This window comes from Stenella coeruleoalba (genome assembly GCF_951394435.1).
Source record: "Stenella coeruleoalba genome assembly, chromosome: 1".
Classification (NCBI taxonomy): Eukaryota; Metazoa; Chordata; class Mammalia; order Artiodactyla; family Delphinidae; genus Stenella; species Stenella coeruleoalba.
This window is the reverse complement of record NC_137169.1, coordinates 12080143-12099749: the sequence shown is the minus strand read 5'-3', so window position 1 is coordinate 12099749 and position 19607 is coordinate 12080143. Positions and strand designations below refer to the sequence as shown.

At 39.6% G+C, this 19607-nt stretch overlaps 1 protein-coding gene across 2 annotated transcripts in view; it reads right to left on the bottom strand.

Annotated features, from left to right (window-relative positions):
• The window catches only part of SPEN (spen family transcriptional repressor), a 94574-nt gene that overhangs the window by 33261 nt on the left and 41706 nt on the right, over window positions 1-19607 (bottom strand). The window lies entirely within an intron of this gene.

The following is a 19607-nucleotide window of genomic DNA, read 5'->3' as shown; positions in this document are numbered from 1 at the left end:
ACAACACTGTAAATCAACTTCACTTCAATAAAAAGTTTATAGGGACTTCCCTGGTGGCCCAGTGGTTAAGAATCCGCCTGCCAATACAGGGGACATGGGTTTGAGCCCTAGTCCGGGAAGATTCCACATGCTGCGGAGCAACTAAGCCCGTGCGCCACAACTACTGGGCCCACGCGCCTAGAGCCTGTGCTCTACAAAGAGAGAAGCCACTGCAATAAGAAGCCCGCACAACACAACGAAGAGAAGCCCCCACTCGCCACAACTAGAGAAAGCCTGCATGCAGCAATGAAGACCCAGTGCCGCCCAAAATGAAAATAAATTAAATTTTTTAAATAAATAAATAAAATAAAATAGACTTTGGAGCTTCCTCTCCAGAAGCAGACAACATCTTGAGGTATTTGGCTCTCCCAATATCATGGATGAAGATCTTTGTCTCCAATATGAAACCTTTATTCCGTTTGCCTTTTTGCCTCTTGCTTTTGCTCTCTGTAAATGCACAGAAAGACAATGTTCCTTAACTCTGGCAACTGCCTCTAAATCTACCACTAAGGCCATAGCTCCACAACAAAAGTCCCTAAAATTTCTTGCTAAGGTGGTTTTGGATAATAGCATTGCTTTCGATTACTTACTGGCAAAACAAGCCATAAGTCTGTGCCACAGCAAAAACCTCCTGCTATAACTGGATCACATCCTCTGATACTATAGCAAATACAGGAAATTAACAAACAAGCCTCTTGACGTAAAACAGGTTGATGGCCCTTTGGGTACATTCTTTGCTTTATTTGATAAGAACTTGTTTGGTTCATAGGGAGCCCTAAGGAGCATACTCAGTCTCTTGGTATTATCCGACTGACCGTCATCATTATAATCTCCCTGGTGGGCTATGTTCTCTCAAGGGTCTTAAATTCATGTCTGTAGCCATCAGCAATACATCAGATGGTCTCACTGCACTTGCAGAGAAATAAGATAAACAATGAGATGAACAGCAAAAACAATTCTTCCACAAACCAGACTCATAACCTATGAGTTTCACGACGAGACAAAAACAACAACCTGATGGTGACCAAGAGTGGCACTATCACCAAATTTTTGGTTAAACTCTCCGATATGAGAGGAGGGCCAAAAGGAGGGGGGAATGTGTTAAATTAATTAAACAAGGAGACCATTAGACGGAGGTGGTTCTAATACCTTAGCAACCCTACATAAGCAAACTAAAACCTAAGCCTGTAACTGCCTCAAGGCTAAGAAATCAAACCTAAGGACAACCAATAACAAACAGCCAATGAGGCTTTTCCAAATAAGGCAAACGCTAAAGCTATAACTGATCAACTAATTTTTCTGCTTTGCTTTTCTCTATAAAAGCTTTTCCCGCAGCTCCTGTTGATGGAGCCCTCCTAACCATTTCCAGTTTGGCGCTGCCCAATTCAAATAGATATTTGCTCAAATAAACTATTAAAATTTAAAATGAAAGAAAAAAGTTATGGTGAATTAATAAAATTTTCAAATTAAAGTTTAAATTTCTAATATGGCAAATGTCAATAGATATTACAAAGTAAACAAAAGCTCAATAATTTAAGAATGCAAAAGGGTCCTGAGCCCAGAAAGTTTAAACTAAAAACAAAAACCCCACTAGCTTAGTAGGCTTTCTGATGTGATCTTAATTCCATTTTCAACTCTACCACTTCTGATACAACCTGAATTAAGTCTCTGTCTTTTTTGTTTTGTAAGAAAATCAGGAAGGAAATACTCAACTGTTCAGTCTGGTAAGGTACCACATTTTGCCTCTCTAAACTTTAATTTCCCTAGTGGGTTACCAGACCTCATAACCTTCAAAGGTCCTGCTAACTCTAGGGTTCTGTGACTCTCCATCTACCTCCAAACCTTCCAGCTCTGACAGCTCCACACTGTCCAACAAGGGAGAGAGGGGACCCTTTACAACTTGGCCCCAAACTAATTTTCTAGTCGCTTATTCTCATTCCCTTGTCACTCTTTAACCTACCCACTAATGATCGATCCACATAAGAGTATACCAGTTTTGGGAATTCCTTGGTGGCCCAGGAATGGCCACCAAGTGGTTAGGGCTCTGCACTTCCACAGCAGGGGGCATGGGTTCGATCCCTGGTCGAGGAATTAAGATCCCGCATGCCGCAAAGCGTGTCCAAAACAAAAAAAGGGTATACCAGTTTCTAATCATGGGCACCCCCCTTTTTTTCTTATTAGATATAAGTCCTTGGTTAAATTACTTCCTCTCTAATACTTCACCTTCTTGTATGTAAATGGTGATAATACCTATCACTTGTGAGGGGCTATGGTGAGAATTTAATGAGTTTGTGATTGTAAAGTACTTAGCACTCTGCCTAGCATACAGCAAGAATATGAGAGCTCTTGTCCATACCTATTCCTATTGAAGACACCTTTCTGTCCCTCCCTGCTTGCCCTGCCTTCGAAGATTAGCTAGCTCCAGTGTTAACCTCCTGCTCTGCAGCTGTTCTTGACATTCCCACCCCGCCCCACAGCATTCATTGCTTTCTTAGTTGTGTATTTCTAAGCCTCTTTTACTACAATGTCTATCTCAAACCCTTTCACTCTGTATTATAACTACTCCTTTACCAGCCTCCTAAAAGTCCAAGACTAGATTCATCTTTGTAAACAGAGCCTAGCATGGTGCCCAATATGTAATGGATGTGTGACTCCAGAAAGTTATTGATTTGAATTATCCAAGCAACTGAAATTAATGCCTAGGAAAGTACACCAAGCTCAATAAAATGAAGGTATTAACTACATTCAGTATCTAAGAGTGAAAGGAACATTTCTGAGAAAATATTACTTTGTTGGAAACTGCAAAGTATGTCTTTCTTCTTTAATGTTAATGGCTGTTCTAGCCAAGACTCTAGGACTTTGACATATATTAATAACCTGACTGAAAAATCACTGGTAACTGTAAAAACAAAAACACTTCATGCATCCTGTCATCTAGAACTTGGTAGAAGATGATTTTTTAAAATAGACATTTTTCTGGGATGAAAGCAAAAGCACAATTATAACACATAAAACAGTGCTCTAAATATCTAACAAAGTCCAGAGTGTGGATTTTGCACTATTCAATTTCATTCATAAATCCTATAATTGTGAATACCTGCATCAGTGGCTCCCAACTGGGGCCATTTTGCGTCCCAAAGGACATTTTTGGTTGTCCAACTGTGGGTGGGTGGTGAAGTTTACTGCCATTTAGTGAGTAGAAGCCAGGGATGCTGCTAAACATCCTATGGTGCACAGGACAGCCCCACAACAAGGAATTATCTGGCCTCAAAAGTGAATAGTGGGGTCTTCCCTGGTGGCACAGAGGTTAAGAATCCGCCTGCCAATGCAGGGGCCATGGGTTCGATCCCTGGTCCGGGAAGATCCCACATGCCACGGAGCAACTAAGCCCGTGCACCACAACTGCTGAGCCCGCGTGCCTAGAGCCCATGCTCCGCGACAAGCGAAGCCATGGCAATGAGAAGCCCGCACACTGCAAGGAAGAGTAGCCTCCCCCTGCCGCAACTAGAGAAAGCCCACGCGTAGTAACTAAGACCCAACGCAGCCAAAACTAAATAAAATTAAAAATAAATAAATTTATTATTTTTTAAAAGTGAATAGTACCAAGGTTGAGAAACCCCAGTCTACATGACCTTCTTTGACCGCTTTCCCTTCTTTTGAAAATCTAACATGCTGATATTAAGCTGCGATTCAAATGCAGGATCCTTACAGTCACTGTTCTTCCTTATTACTAATATATCACTTCATAAAAATTTTTGAATAAGTCCAAACTTACAGGGGAAAAAAAAAAAAGGGCAACTTCTAAAGATTAGACTGAGAAGAAGCTGGGATCCAAAACGTTCCGATGTCACTCGATTCTGGCAAACGTGACAAAAAGAGAAACTGCAAATAGCTTTTTACAGTATGTGTTTTGCCATGTCAATAGCAGGGTCAAAGTATTTGTAGACAAAACTATTTTATAATTTTGAACAAATAATGGGTGAAATATATAGTACTGCTACCCCTACTCTAGTAAGGCTTACATCAATGATAACTATTCCAATTCATGTTAAAATTGTTTCTCAGCTCAATAGCTTTGTTTACCCTCAAACTAGGGACTTAAGATGGTAGTTTAGTATCACAACTAGATTTTTTCTCATCAAGTACCATGGTCAGAGAATGAATAAAACTTCTATTCTGCATGAAGAGCTTAAGGGGGTATTTTGTCTTATAACTTTAAGACATTTTTAAATTTGCCTTTAAGAATGAAAACATAACTCAACAGCAAAAAAAAAACAAAAACAAAAAAACCAATCAACCAACCAGATGCAAAAATGGGCATCTTTGAACTTGAACAGACATTTCTCCAAAGAAGACATAAATGGCCAAGGCACACATGAAAAGATGCTCAACATGACTGTTACGGAAATTCAAATCAAAACAACAGCAAGGGTTTCCCTGGTGGCGCAGTGGTTGAGAGTCCGCCTGCTGATGCAGGGGACACGGCTTCATGCCCCGGTCTGGGAAGATCCCACATGCCGCGGAGCGGCTGGGCCGGTGAGCCATGGCCGCTGGGCCTGCGCGTCCGGAGACTGTGCTCCGGACAGGAGAGGCCACAACAGTGAGAGGCCCATGTACCGCAAAAAAAAAAAAAAAAAAAAAAACAGCAAGATACCATTTCACACTCATTAGGATGGCTATTATCAAAAAACAGAATATAACAGTGTTGGCTAGGATGTAAAGAAACTGGAACCCCTGTGCACTGCTGGTGGAAAAGTAAAATAGTGTAGACACTATAGAAAACAGTATGGTAGTTCCTTAAAAACTTACAATTGCCACAATTATTCAGCAATTCCACTTCTGGATATATAACAAAAAGAACTGAAAGCAGGTACTTGAATAGATATTTGTTTACCCACATTCAGAGCATGTTTAACAGCCAAAAGGTAGAAGCAACCCAAGTATATAGCGACAGATGACTGGATAAACAAAATGTGGTGTCTATATACAATGCAATATTATTCAGCCTTAAAAAGGAAGAAAATTCGGCCATACACTAAAACTTGTATGAACCCTGAGGACATTATGCTAAGTGAAATAAGCCAGTCAGAAAAGGACAAATGCTGTATGATTCAGTTTTTTTGAGGGAACTACAGCAGTCAAATTCATAAAGACAGAAGGAATAGTGGCATAGCCTGGGGCTGGGGCAGAGGAGAATGGGAGTTGTTTAACAGAAAGATGAAAGGGTTCTAGAGATGAACAGTGGTGATTGCTGCACCACAAGGTGAATGTACTTAATACCACTGAACAGTACACTTAAAAGTGGTTAAAATGGTAAACTTTAGGGCTTCCCTGGTGGCACAGTGGTTGAGAGTCCACCTGCCGATGCAGGGGACATGGGTTCATGCCCCGGTCCGGGAAGATCCCACATTCTGCAGAGCAGCTGGGCCCGTGAGCCATGGCCGCTGAGCCTGCGCGTCCGGAGCCTGTGCTCCGCAACGGGAGAGGCCACAACAGTGAGAGGCCCGCGTACCGCAAAAAAAAAAAAAAAAGGTAAATTTTATGTTATTTTAACACACACACATACAAACATGACCTAAGAAGTAAAGTACAAAATGAACTATTCTTCTTGGGACTTCCCTAGTGGCGCAGTGGATAAGACTCCGCACTCCCAATGCAGGGGGCCTGGGGTTCAATCCCCGGTGAGGGAGCTAGATCCCGCATGCATGCCGTGACTGAGAGTTCACGTGCTGCAACGACGGAGCCCATGTGCCACAACTAAGGAGCCCACGGGCCACAACTAAGACCGGCTCAACCAAATAACAAATAAATGAATAAATTAATTATTTAAAAACAAACAAAAAAAACCCAAAAATGAACTGTTCTTCTCTTTGCGCCTTAGAAAAAAATGAGATTCCAAACCAGTCAATGTAACAGGCTACCTGCTGGGTTTTGTCAGTAAGGCTCTGCTGAATCAAAAGGTCTCACAACCTGGCTTATCAAGGTAAAAGTTCCTCAGAAATGATTTCAGAGAAATGAGTCAGCTCTAACTGGTGATTCTGCAACTACTGCAAAAGAAACGGGGAAAGCACTTTAGGACTCGACTGTATAAATGATAAATTAAACTCTTTAGAGCCAAAGTTAATGAAAAGTTGCCTAAATTCTTGGTATTTAGGATACTTGAGAAAAACTGTATTAATATATTAAACAGTGAAAATGCATTTTTTAAATTATGGAACCAATATTTTAACTTCAATTTTGTTTTGGTCCACATATTTCTTCTTCTATCATTAGAAACCACAAAGACTTCTAATGGGAAAAGATCTGATTTAAAAAATTATGACTAAATAAATTAATAGAGTGAAACTGACAACAGAGGAAGTTTTTTTCTCCTAGTTTTTTCCATCATTTATCTGTTTTTTCTAATTGAAGTATAATTGATTTACAATGTTGTGTTAGATTCAGGTGTACAGCAAAGTGACTCAGTTATTTATATTCTCTTTTTCAGATTCTCTTCCACTATAGGTTACTACAAGATATTGAATATAGTTCCCTGTGCTATACAGTAGGTCCTATTGCTTATCTATTTTATATACAGTAGTGTGTATCTGTTAATCCCAAACTCCTAATTTATCCCTCCCCCCTCCTTTACCCTCTGGTAGCCATAAGCTTGTTTCTATGTCTGTGAGTCTATTTCTGTTTTGTAAGTTCACTCATATCATCTTTTTAGATGCTACACATAAGTGATATCGTAAGATATTTGTCTTTCTCTCTCCGACTTACTTTGCTTAGTATAGTAATCTCTAGGTCCATCCACATTGCTGCAAGTGGCATTATTTCATTCTTTTTTTATGGCTGAGTAATATTCCTGTGTGTGTGTGTATATCTTCTTTTAATAGAAACAGGGAGAAGCAGAAAGAGAGCCATAATCCACCAGCAGTATTTTTTCCTTTCACTGCAATCAGTTTTTATTGCTGATATAAAAAAAATAATTTATTTCCTAAGGATTTCTAAGTATAACAGAAAATCTAGACCTCAAAAATTAACTTTTCTTGAGTTCTAGTGGCCTTCCCCTGTGAGCATTTATAAATATCAAGCATGCCTAAACCTTAGACAGGTACTGGCTCCATTTTATAGGCAGGTAAGATTAAACATGCTCAGTGTTCATGGTCACTAAAGTGGTGGTAAATTCAACCACAGTAATTAAAATAATTGGTTTTATTTATCTTCCTATTCTAAAGTCCAATAGTTTACATAAATGAAGGAAAAAACAAAATCATTAAAGACAGGTTTTTAAAGAGCACCTTATTTTGGTGGAAAATACTGTTTAAAATTAAGTGTAAATATGCTATGTGTGGTTATGCACAAGTAACTCTTTGGGATGCAATTACAGCTACAAGTTAATGTTTTTAAGCTTACTACTATTTTTAGTAGAATTAAAAGGAATATGGAAATAGTTTATATATAGGATGACTGCTGGATAATTAAAGGTTACCCAAAAAAAAGCCTGAAGGAATATTTTTCAGTCTTAAAAAGGAAGACAGGACTTCCCTGGTGGTGAAGTGGTTAAGAATCCACCTGCCAACGTAGGGCACACGGGTTCGAGCCCTGGTCCGGGAGGATCCCACATGCCGCAGAGCAACTAAGCCTGTGCACCACAACTACTGAGCCCACATGCCTATAGTCCGTGTTCCACAACAAGAGAAGCCACTGCAATGAGAAGCCCAAGTACCGCAATGAAGAGTAGCCCCCGCTCGCCACAACTAGAGAAAGCCCGCGCACAGCAACGAAGACCCAACGCAGCCAAAAATAAATAAATAAATAAAATAAATTATTTTAAAAAACACGGAAACTTAGACCTAATTTTAAAATATATATATAGTTAAAATGGTAATTTCACATTATGTATATTTTTACAATTTTTTAAAAATTGAAGGCTTACAAGTTTTTGGCATTAAAAGCATAATTTCGTGGTTTCAAATCTAAGTATTCTAATAACAATAGCAAAAATGGAAAGCGGCTATGCTCTTATAAATCTATCACTAAGAATCGCGTGGCGTATTTGCTGGTGGGCTTTATGGGACTCTAAAAAATTCCCTAGTTAACTTTAAGAATTATAAGATGATGGGTTAGCAGTGACCTAGTCACAAAGTGCAGCTTACCATTTTTTTTTTTAAAACAGGTTTTTGGGGGCAGATATGTGATCAGATTCTGCTACTGAAGATTCTGCTAAGTACAAAATTCACAGAGGATAAAGTGAAAAAATTATTTTTCTACATATTCTGTGTCCAAAACACAGCCCTTAGGGCCAAGAGTACTTCTGTCTTAAATTCCAAAGAGCCTAGGCCTGCAGTGTCATTACATTCTTGGCAATCCCTTAAGACTCACAAAACCTGCTACTCAGGTAACTCAAAGCAAAAACCATCAAACATGCAGGCGCCCTAGAAGTAATAAGCAGATATAACACACCTGCCTAAGGAACAAGAACTCTTTCTGTATGGCAGCAAAGCCCTTAGAACACCCACGGGATGGATGCCTCACTCAAGGGACAAACTCAGGAGAAATCTAAACTGTTAATTGTAACAGCGGGATTTCTTACTTCCTTAACCACATGCAGTATAAAAACTAGATATATTTCTTATATGAACAACTAAATGGTTTAAAAGGCATAAACCAAGAAAGCATACAGATCATGTGAAACCGTTCTGTTGTCGTTGTTGTTAAGTTCCAAATGGTTATGTACAAATGCCGTAGCCTTTACCAAACCTGCAAGTAAATTTGAACCTTGGGTTTTGCCTTTTTCCAATTTAACTTGGTGCTAATTACATCTCCTTACTATCCAGAATAAAAAAGTTTGCTATTTCCCACTTCTGAACTCTTTGTTAAGGCAGCTCCATACTCAAGAGGTTAGAAGGGCACCTAACTCCCCACCAGGAAGCCTAAAGCCACCCACTGTTTGATGCACTTGTTTAATTATTTATAAATGACTTCAAATTACTCACTAAGAAACTCCAACCTAAAGTCCTTCTACTTAAACAACTCCTCTGCAGTTTCTTCCAGTGGAAACAAACACAAAGCTACACTCCAAATGGCTCCAACCACCATGACACAGCACATTCAGGAAGCTACTGTGCCCCTCCCCACACAATCAAAAATAACATTCAAAGAACCATGGAACTCCCCAGGTGTGGTTACATAAATCATATCTAGAAGCAAGACGAGCATCTATAAAATGTGTGTCTTATTCTAATTCCAACACCAGAACTCCATGCCTGTTAATAGACACATTTTAAACCTCTATCAAAAGTATTAGCCATCGCTTCAAAATTACCTTCAGATTAAGGGGTTGTGTGTGTGGTTTTTTTTTTTAATTAAAAAAAATTACTCTGGTTAAGATGACTTAATTTTCTTCTTGGGGGATTAAACTAATTTATTTGGGGACTTAAATATTAAAGTTTTTCAACAGCTGAGACATTCCCTTGGCCACCCTGGAAATCAACATGCATTTTAATATTTTAGCCTGACCAATCCTAAATTTGTTAAAGACAGAATCTGCAAAATAGTTCAATATATATTTTAAGCTTACAAGTCCCAAGAACTTTTTCCATTAATCCATAATTTCAAAAGAGTAGAAGGGTGTTGAGAATAAAATAGTGGACTCTATTCTTTAAACAAAATGAAAAGCAGTAAATGGACACACAAATTACTCCATGACATTCTATTTTGACAGAGCTCATTTCTATTCTGTGCTGTCCAACAGAAATTTAATAGAAGTCAAAAATGTAATTTAAAATTTTTAAATAGCCACACTTCAAAAAGTAAGAGACTTTTACCCACTGGTGGTCCAGTGGGTGAGAGTCTGCATTCCCAATGCAGGGGCCAGGGTTCAATCCCTGGTCGGGGAACTAGATCCCACATACATGCTGCAACTAAGAGGTCCACATGCCGCAACTAAGAGGTCCGCATGCCGCAACTAAACATGCCACAACGAAGATCGCAAGTGCTGCACTAAGATCTGGCACAGCCAAAATAAATTAAATGTAAAAAGTAAGAACAGGTGAAATTTAATAACGTATTTTATTTAATGTAATATACTTGAAATATTATCTCAACATAAAAACCAGTAATACTTTTTTTTGTGTGCTATATCATCAAAATTCTGTATTTTTAAAAATAGTTCTACTGGGGCTTCCCTGGTGGCACAGTGGTTAAGAATCCTGCCAATGTAGGGCACAGAGGTTCAATCCCTGGTCCAGGAAGATCCCACACGCCGCGGAGCAACTAAGCCCAAGTGCCACAACTACTGAAGCCCACGCACTCTAGAGCCTGTGAGCCACAACTACTGAGCCCGCATGCCACAACTACTGAAGCCCATGCGCCTAGAGCCCATGCTCCGCAACAAGAGAAGCCACCACAATGAGAAGCCCACGCACCACAATGAAGAGTAGCCCCTGCTCGCTGCAACTAGAGAAAGCCCGCGCACAGCAACAAAGACCTGACGCAGCCAAAAATAAATAAAATTTTTAAAAATATAAAAAATAAATAAAAAGGGGGCTTCCCTGGTGGCGCAGTGGTTGAGAGTCCGCCTGCCGATGCAGGGGACGCGGGTTCGTGCCCCGGTCTGGGAAGATCCCACATGCCGCGGAGTGGCTGGGCCCGTGAGCCATGGCCACTGAGGCTGCGCGTCCGGAGCCTGTGCTCCGCAACGGGAGAGGCCACAACAGTGAGAGGCCCACATACAGCAAAAAATAAATAAAAGTATACAGTAGTTTTTAGTATATTTATGGAATTATGCAATCATCACCATAATGTAACTTTGGTACATCTGCATTGCCCCAGAAAGAAACCTCATACCTATTAGCAGCACTCTCCATTCTCTTCCATCCTCAGCCTTGGTAACCACTAATCTACTTTCTGTCTCTGTAATTACCTATTCTGGACATTTTACATAAAGAGAATCATATGATTTGTACCATCTTCTTTCACTAAGCATTTTTTTGAGGTTCATCCATGTTATAGTGTGGATCAGTACTGGTGCACAGACTAGCCAAATTTCAAGCACTCAACAGCCACATGTGGCTAGTGGATACAGTACTGGACAACCTAGTTCTAGAACCAGAAAGCTCCCCAATAAACAAGCATATCAGCCTTAAATAAGAGACCATGTTAGGAACTTCCCTGGTGGTCCAGTGGTTAGGATTCCAAGCTCCCAATGCAGGGGGCCCAGGTTCGATCCCTGGTTGGGGAAATAAGATCCCACATACCGCAACTAAGCTCAGGTGCCACAACTACTGAGCCCATGTGCCACAACTAGAGAGCCCTCATGCCACAACTACTGAGGCCGTGCACTCTGGAGCCCATGCATCACAACTAGAGAGAAGCCCACAAGCCACAATGAAAGATCCCATGTGCCGCAACTAAGACCCAATGCAGCCAAATAAATATTAATAAATAAATTAATTAAATTAAAAAGAGTGTAACTCAGATTCTTAGGAAAAACCAACTCTGTTTTGCAAAGTTAATTTTAAAATATATTTCACTATCTTGTCTACCTGGAAAGAGGAAGTTCGTTCATCCTACAAAGTAGACTTTTAGGAAGACGTTCCACAGAAATGACTTTATACAATTTGTAGCAGCAGGAAACCCTAACAGCATTTAGATTAAGTAATGACTAATAATTTAAGTAAATAAATTATCAGAGGGTGCTCTTTCCATTTTCTCATAGGAGAAGCAATCACAAAACTATCCTTTAGGGCTTCCCTGGTGGCGCAGTGGTCGACAGTCCGCCTGCCGATGCGGGGGACACAGGTTCGTGCCCTGGTCCGGGAAGCTCCCACATGCCGCAGAGCGGCTGGGCCCGTGAGCCATGGCCGCTGAGGCCGCGCATCCGGAGCCTGTGCTCTACAACGGGAGAGGCCATGGCAGTGAGAGGCCCACGTACTGCAAAAAAAAAAAACAAAAAAAACCACCTACCCTTTATAGATAAAGGCAAGCACTTAGGCTGTAGTCTAAGACACAGATTTTTTTAAAAAAATTAAGGAGAGGGTGTGGGTAATGAAATCTTGGCTAATTCTGAGCTTCAGAAAATGCTAATGTTTATTTTAAAATGAGAACACCACATTTTCCTTTAGTTCTGTGCATGGATGATCCCTTTGTTCAGGGCAGGGTAAAATTATACCATGACTTCTGAGAATTACCATAGAAGGCCTCCAAGTGAAAACAACCCAAAAAGGATAAAAGAGAATAACAAGGTCTCTGAAACTGCTCTGAGCAAACTTTCACTGTAAGTAAAAAAGACTAACAGAGGTTTCAATGTCATTCCAAAAGTTTAAAACATAAGCAAGGTTATAGGAACTTACATTTTCTATATAGCCCTGGCGCTGATAAAGACAAAAATAAATGTACCCCTTTATTTGTGGCTTTAATATTTCTTAGTGACTTCCGAGTGTTCTCTGATCAGGAATTAGGCCACGTTTAACTCCCTTGTCAAAGAGGAAAGCTGACAGAGAGGCTATGCACAAAGCAGTCATGACACTAAAAATATGCCAATTTAAGCATTTTTTAAAGAGTTTGCTTCTAAATCAAATACAATCTAGCATAGCATTTTTAATTTTAAAGTTTGTTGTTTAGGACTTTAATGTGAATTACTTTTTGTTAATTTTTAAGGCAACATTTTAAAAATTTACTTCAAGGTTAAATTAAAACTCACAAGATACCAAGTCACAAGTTTACCCCAGAAACCTATTTTCATTCCTTCCACCTAACAATCAATCAAACCAAAATAAACTCCAGCACAACCCCAGCGGAAAGAATGAAAAGGGGCATGGGAGAGAGTTCTTTACTGCAAACAGACTAACAACTAAAAGCAAGTTCCCAGCTAACTTTGGTAATTAATTAATTTTTTGGTAATAAATTCTTTAATACTAAACGCAGACCATGCTGTGATGTACCCAAGCAGCAGCATGACAGAAGCTGTTTTTCAAGCCTTAGTTTCTAAGGGGCATGAGACAGAAAGTTACAGTTAAAGCAAGGGAGTAATAAGGGAAAGATGCACTGAAAATAGTAGCATTCACACCAGCTTCCAGCCTTCGGCTCCTCAATCCTTTATTTGAAGTGCCTCCTTCCCATGAACAAACCCAGGTTAACTGGCACCCACTTCACAGCCTCTACTCCCCTAAGCAGCCGGTCACAGTGCGCAAGCCCCACTCCCTGGGCTGAGGGCCAGGCAAAACCTCTGGCAAAATAAGGAAGCCTCTGGGAGGTGGCAAGCAGCCAACTCAAACTGGATGATTCCAGTTTAGTCTGGTTTCAGTCACAAACAAGCAGTTCCTAGCTTTCCCCACCATATTCAGAGGCACTGGCTGCTCAGGCGGCGCACAATGAACTCTCCTCATTTATTCTCAGATCTAAGCCTACCTCATTCTCATTTCCCTAGCAGCAGAGGCTCAAAATGAAAGCAAGGTTCCCAGTACAGCAAATATGGGTCAGTCCCGCACTTGTTTCCGAAGCCAACTGCCCATTCCCACCGAATGCTAAAACTGGCAACAACTACACCTCTCAAAAGCCTTACTGAAATGCTGTACTTGACAAAAAAGGAAAACCAGAAAGGAACTAGTCTGATTTATAAATCTTCATAATGAAAGTTAAGCCCAGAGCAATTAGAAAGCAAACACTTCCATTTTCCATATTTAGCACAAAAAAAGGCTTGGCTGGCTAACATGACCCCAAAAGGCAGAAGTGTGTAGCTTACTGCCCAGTAACAAACTATACAGTAGCCTACAAAGGAATGTTGTTTCCAAAATATGGGCTCTTCATTTTGCCTGCCACTGATGAGAATGGAAAAGAATACTACCAATAAAATAAAAATAAAAATAGGGACTTCCCTGGAGGTCCAGTGGTTAAGACTCACGCTTCCAATGCAGGGGGCACGGGTTCGATCCCCGGTCGGGGAGCTAAGATCCCACATGCCGTGCGGTGCAGCCAAATAAATAAATAAAAATAAAAATTTATGTATACATTAATATATATGGGGGGTGTATTTCTCTTCAAAGCACACACGGCTAAACAGAAATTATCTACTATTCATTATTATAGATAAGATCACCTCTGATGATAAAACTTCAGACAAATGTGTTTTTATGAGTAAGCACTGCAATGATCACCAAAAAAGCCACTAATTATTAACTCCTTTAACAACTTTAAGAAACTGACTCTTACTTCATATATGTATTTGTTAAAACTGGTGCCATATCTGACAGGTTCTAGCACGTAATATATATCATAACAAATTATACAGCCAGGTAATAAAATGAGCATTCCTTCCCCCAATCAACATTCTAAATAAGCAGACTTTAAGAGAAATGGAAAGTACACTGTCACTATCACTCTGATACATGCATTGCAACCTTATCCAATAACCACTGGGAACTACATTTTCAGCTTCATCCATGTTCTTCCACAAAGCTTCAGAATGACAGCAATTTTGAAAATTTTTCTATATGAATTTGAAAGGAGGTCCTCTCTCATAAACTAAATGAACTGCAAAACTTCCTCATGAAATCAGACAAAAGGATATTTGAATAAAATTCCCCCTCTAAGAAATCTAAAACATCTAGATCAGGACTTCCCTGGTGGCGCAGTGGTTAAGAATCCTCCTGCCAATGCAGGGGACACGGGTTCGATCCCTGGTCGGGGAAGATCCCACAAGCCGCGGAGCAACTAAACCCGTGCACCACAACTACTGAGCCCACACGCCACAACTACTGAAACCCGCACACCCTAGAGCCTGTGCTCTGCAACAAGAGAAGCCACCGCAATGAGAGGCTGCGCACCACAATGAAGAGCAGCCCCCGCTCACCGCAACTAGAGAAAGCCTGCCCGCAGCAACAAAGACCCAATGCAGCCAAAAATAAATAAAAATAAAACGTCTAGATCATTCACAAAATGATTAGTAGAATTGGTCTTTGTTAAAAAAGAAAAAGATTAGGGACTGTCGTCGTGTTAATCCTTATTTAGTTAAAAGGGTCACATTCCCTTTTAACTTTTAATTGTTGTAAAAATCCAGAATTTGGTCAATATTCTAATTACTATTTAACTATAACTCAGGTAAAATATTCTTATATTGTTTAACAGAAAAAAATTAATACGGTTATAGACAACTTTTGATATATTTAATTAATTTATTTATTTATTTTTGCAGTGCGCGGGCCTCTCACTGTTGTGGCCTCTCCCGTTGCGGAGCACAGGCTCCGGACACGCAGGCTCAGCGGCCATGGCTCACGGGCCTAACTGCTCCGCGGCATGTGGGATCTTCCCGGATCGGGGCACGAACCCGTGTCCCCTGCATCGACAGGCAGTCCCTCAACCACTGCGCCACCAGGGAAGCCCTGATATATTTTACTCAAAACATATAAAAGAAATATACAAACAAGTTCTACAAATAATACCAGCAATAAGAAATACTTTTCATTTCCCTTTCAATAAAAAGTAATTATTCTAATGCAAAGCTAATATACTGGACAAGAGATGGGCATAAAGCATGCCGTTATCTTAATACGGCATCAGAGTTGAAAAGTCTGATTGCCTGCAGGTCTATAGGCTTTTCTTATTACATTAAACAAACACCACAAAGACTATTTCACATGCTAGTTTTCCTGTCCTGGAACTGATACTGTATGTGTGTCTTTTTCTCCCACTTCCTGTCTCCAAGCTTCTTCCTTATATATTCCAACTTATGAACCCAGGCCCTGGGCAGTGAAAGCATGGAGTCCTAACCACTGGACCAACAGGGAACTCCCTACATACAGTTTTTAAATCAACTTATTTCAATTCTTAAAATCTACTTAAGAAGAAAGCTTGCTCTAAAATTCTGATTTTTTCAAACAGGTAAACTAAGCACAATTTAAGGCCACAGGGCTTACTGAAAGCCACAGAGACAAGAGACAATGAGATGTCACCCACTACAGTTATTTTCATGTAGTTTTTCTGTGCTTACTCCTACTACATTTATTTTAAGCGTTTCCAACTAAATGCCTATTTCTGTGATTAGAAAGAATGAAAGTCTGTAGTTACTTGACATATTCTTCTTTAGACAAACCAAAAGGATTCAGAGGAACAAAAAGAAAAAGGCTGACAAGACACCTCCAAAATTTTTAAGGGGGCAGAAGATGGGGTTGCCTTTGATAAAACTGTAAAGATGCACCTAGCCATAGACGCCCAGGTTAATTTAATTACATGTTAACTCTTAATTAGACATATGTAGATTTTGTTTTGGATTAGCCACAGCCAATGTTTAATCCAAACTGGCTCTATTTTTGGGACTCCATACAACCAGCTATTTTATTTCATAAATTTGGTGCAAAAAATAAGCAATATATGTTAAACAAATAGATGGCTGAATATAAACTCAAAAGTTAACTTTAGGACTTCCCAGACGATCCAGTGGTTAAGACTCCGCACTTCCAATGTAGTGGGCGCAGGTTCGATCCCTGGTCGGGGAGCTAAGATGCCACATAACTCACAGCAGGGCCCCCCCCTCCAAAAAAAAGTTAACTTTATCTAAACTGAACGAAGATTTAGGGAAGTAATCTACTGAGGCGGAAGGGATAAAATAAGAAAAGGTTTTGGATTATCCAAATCTCAACTCCCTCCCATTACTTTTTCATCCATTTCCCCTCATTCATTCTGTAAACCTTTACAGGATATAGAATCAAGGGCTAACTGCAGCTCCAAAGGAGCCAGGACCCCTTTTCAGCAATCTGGTGAAGTCTATGGACTCCTTTTCAGAATAATGTTTCTAAATGCATAAAATAAAATAAATAGGAATTAAATGGAAACAAATTATACTGACAGTTATTAAAATGTTTTAAATTTTTGTGATATAGTAATGTTTATTAACATTAAATAACAATACCTAACACTGAGTTTAATAACTATTTCCCAGTCATGATTAATATAAGCCCAATTCTGAGATCTCTGCAACTATAATAATCATAAATTACCTGTGTATTTATACTGAGAACAAAGTCAGTCATACTGCTAATCTACTGTTTTTTTGTTGGCTACTTTCATATAATGGGAGGCAATGCTTAATTCACTTTCAGGTTAGTGAAAAGGTGTAATTTTTTCCCCTGCATCTAAATTCAGGGACCAAAAAAATAATAATAATAAAATTTAAAAAGGGAATTCCATGGCAGTCCAGTGGTTAGGACTCCGCACTCTCACTGCTGAGGGTCTGCGTTCAATACCTGGTCAGGGAACTAAGATCCCACCACAAGCTGCGCAGCACAGCCGGAAAAAAAAAAGGTTCAGGGACCCTGAGCCAGCCTAATCATCTTTGTCTGTGATCAAAGTAAACAACGGAGGGCTTCCCTGGTGGCGCAGTGGTTGAGAGTCCGCCTGCCGATGCAGGGGACACGGGTTTGTGCCCTGGTCCGGGAAGATCCAACATGCCGCGGAGCGGCTGGGCCCGTGAGCCATGGCCGCTGAGCCAGCGCTCCTCAACAGGAGAGGCCACAACAGAGAGAGGCCCGTGTACCGCAAAAAAAAAAAAAAAAAAAAAGTAAACAATGGAGAAACAAATCTCAATTAAAATTACTTTAAGATAGTAGGAAAGGATATTATGAACTAATTTAATTTCAATAAATTCTTCAACTCCTGTAGCCTGAATTAAAACAAATTCTTAACAACATGATAGAAAAAAAGAACTGATAGGGAACTACAGAAATAAAATACGTTCAACTTCAATCAAGGACTTAAAATAAATGCTTCTGTGGAATTTATGTATTTAAATTTTTATGTTGAAAAGCAAAGGGACTCCCTAAATGACCAAGGCAGAGAAAGAAAACAGACATACAGCAGCACAGGGCTGCACACAGGAAAGTGTGTAACATTAAGCCCCCCTCCTCCCCCGAACTTCTCACCAGCTAAATACTGTGAATAGTCTGGCAGAAACATTAAGTGTATCATTTATAAGGACTTCACAACTAGACTCTCATCAATCCCACATTTAGTCATTTGAAATGCACTGCTAGGAATCTGTTCACCAAAGCTGTAACAATTAAGGGGGATGGAGGATGATTAATTTCCCAGTCATACAGACAGAATAGAAACTTGTTTTTATAGATAAAACAAGCTATATTTTGTCTACTATTACATGTTGCTTTTAAACATTTTTAAGGACTTGGAATGTCACCATTTCACAATCAAGTTTTAGAGATTACAAAAAAGAACTTAGTTCTTCCAAAGGGCATTAAACATTCTGAGTTGACATAACACCTCAAAATAGTACATTCTAAAATCAATATAATTATAGAGGAAAAGAGGACATCTGATGAAAGGGGGGATGAACCCAGGGATAATGGATATACTCTGAACACCAAAGGATTTTATTTCTCTGTACTTGCTTCAATCACAATATAATGACCAAATCTTTTAACTATTTACATCAATTTTTCTTTTACCTTCCTATTAGCTAAGAATTGTATCTAAGTATTTCAACTATTTGAACACATACTCAGAGAAGGGCAATAAAAACACTTGGTTGGCTCTGCAATGTGCACAAAGGAAGACCTGGCCCTATTCTTACAGGATGACACCAAAAGGCCCATCATTTGGTCATATCTTCAAAAAAAATTGATGCTGTTTTTCATAAATCAACATAATCTGATTCTTAATACAATGTCCCTTCCGCTCTTCCCAAGTTAGGCACTCTCATTGTCCAAGTTTGTCTTCTCCGAAATACTGGAAGAGTCTCCTAACTGGAATCTCTGTCTTTCCTATTCTAAGTCCCCAGATGCCTTCCTAAAGCAGATCTCAACAAGATATTTCCCTTCTCAATCCTTCAACGGCTCATCTCTGCATAAAGAAAAAAACCCAAAAACATTAGCGTGGTTAAGTCATACTAAATTATTTGCTGTTCTCAAAACATTCTTCCACCCACTCGTATCTCTTCAAGTTGTTCCTTCTGCTCACAATGTTCCCTGTCTAGCCTAAAATTCGTCTCTTCTTGTTGAAGAGAAGAATACATATCCTTCACAGCCCTAAATCATAAAAACTGCCAGCCCTAAGTATGGATCAGGCAGCTGACAGAAGAGAAAATATCCTCTACGGTTGTAATTTAGTCCCCATGTAGATTTTCCAAGCTCATCCTGCCTTTGTGGCAGTTATCTTTCTAAATGTAAATATTCAGAAGCATATAACTGTTTCTTTTGATTATGTAAACAGGGAATTATCTCCATCAAATTCATCAGATCACCTCTGGGTTCAAGCTTCTGAGCCCACAATGCCAAGGGCCAGATCTCAAACCACTGTAACTCCCACCAAAGTACAATGCCATCCTGAAAGCCGTGAATTATGTTTCACCTCTAACTTCTACACTTCCACAGTTGGTTGACTTCTCAAAAAGGTTTGATCCAGTGGAATGCAGTGCCATTCCTTTAATGAGGTAGGTTTGGGGAAAATGACTAAAAACTTGAGTAACTTAGACAATTCTACGTAGAAGAAAGTGAATCATGACAAGATTTTATAATCAGTTTATAGAATTCAAATGAATACTGTCAATCATTTAACTCAATAATATACCAAATGAA